This window comes from Arachis ipaensis, chromosome B8, assembly GCF_059453495.1.
Source record: "Arachis ipaensis isolate K30076 ecotype BB chromosome B8, ASM5945349v1, whole genome shotgun sequence".
NCBI classification, from domain to species: Eukaryota; Viridiplantae; Streptophyta; class Magnoliopsida; order Fabales; family Fabaceae; genus Arachis; species Arachis ipaensis.
In genome coordinates this window covers 59,480,189-59,481,576 of record NC_142443.1, presented here as the reverse complement: position 1 = coordinate 59,481,576, position 1,388 = coordinate 59,480,189, and the positions used below count along the sequence as shown (strand labels likewise).

Genomic DNA, 1,388 nt, shown 5'->3' with positions numbered 1-1,388 from the left:
GTTATGGTGGTGTTGACATGTTCTCTGTGTGAATTGTTGGTGAGCTGCATTGTTGTTGGGGTTGTGACGTCTCTGATCTTGGCCTTGATCTTGTTGATTCTTCCACCCAAAGTTTAGGTGATTCTTCCATCCAGGGTTGTAGGTCTTGGAGTATAGATCATGGTTTTGCCTAGATGAATTCCCAATGTAGTTGGCTTGCTCCTGACTACCCTCTGCTTCTTCATTCAGTCCTTCTTGGGTTGCTGATGAAGTGGTGATTGCTGCTACTTGGTTCCTCTCCATCTTCTTGGTGAGGTCAGCCAGCTGCTTGGTAATGAGCTTATTTTGGGCCAGCAGAGCCTCTACATTGTTTAGCTCCATCACTCCTCTAGTGTTCCCTCTTTCAGAAGCATAGAAATATTCATTTTCTGCTACAGTTTCAATGACATCTATGGCCTCCTCAATGGTCTTCTTCTTGTTCAGAGATCCCCCGGATGAGTGGTCTACTGCTTTCTTTGATTCATAAGAAAGGCCTTCATAGAAAATGTGTAGCTGCACCCATTCATTGAACATATCTGGTGGACACCTCCTTGTAAGGTCCTTAAACCTCTCCCATGCTTCATACAGAGTCTCACCATCTTGTTGCCTGAAAGTTTGGACCTCAGCTCTCAGCCTGTTGATTCTTTGGGGAGGATAAAATTTGGCTAAAAATTTGTTCACCACATCTTCCCAAGTTGTCAAACTCTCCTTCGGAAAAGACTCCAGCCACTTGGCTGCCTTATCCTTGAGTGAGAATGGAAATAAGAGCAGTCTATAGGCGTCAGGATGAACACCATTAGACTTCACTGTGTCACATATCCTCAGGAAGGTGGTTAGATGTTGATTTGGGTCTTCTTGGATGCCTCCTCCAAATGAACAGTTGTTCTGAACAAGGGTGATGAGCTGTGGTTTTAGTTCAAAATTGTTGGCATGGATGGTTGGCTTTTGAATGCTACTCCCACAGTTTCCTGGATTTGGATTGATGTAAGAGCCTAAAACTCTTCTATCCTCCCTATGGTTGTGAGCCTCTTCTTCACGATGGTTTTCCATGTTTTCTTCCATGTTTGCTTCAAAGTATTCTTCCTTTTCCTCAGCACCAACTACTCTATTTCCTCTTGCTTCCCTCCTTAATCTAAGAAAGGTCCTCTCCGGTTCAGAATCAAAGGAAGTTGAAGACCCGCTTCTTCTCCCTATCATACAACCAACAAAGCACAAACAAGGAAAATAGATCTTGCTCAAAGCACATTTGGGAAGGTTGTTGCCAAGAGAGTTGATCGAATCCTTGAGGCTCCTCCCATCATTGATTGTTCCATCCTTGATGCATGATGTCATTGTAATTTCCATCTCCTACAATGTAGCTGTAACCACAT

The 1,388-nt window shown here is 43.7% G+C and overlaps 1 non-coding gene across 1 annotated transcript; it reads left to right on the top strand.

The window, feature by feature from the left end:
- The first annotated feature begins 547 nt into the window (after window positions 1–547).
- On the top strand, window positions 548–654 carry LOC148548258 (small nucleolar RNA R71). The gene has a single exon (XR_015897157.1). It is a non-coding gene; the product is annotated as a small nucleolar RNA R71 (small nucleolar RNA).
- The last annotated feature ends 734 nt before the right edge of the window (window positions 655–1,388 follow it).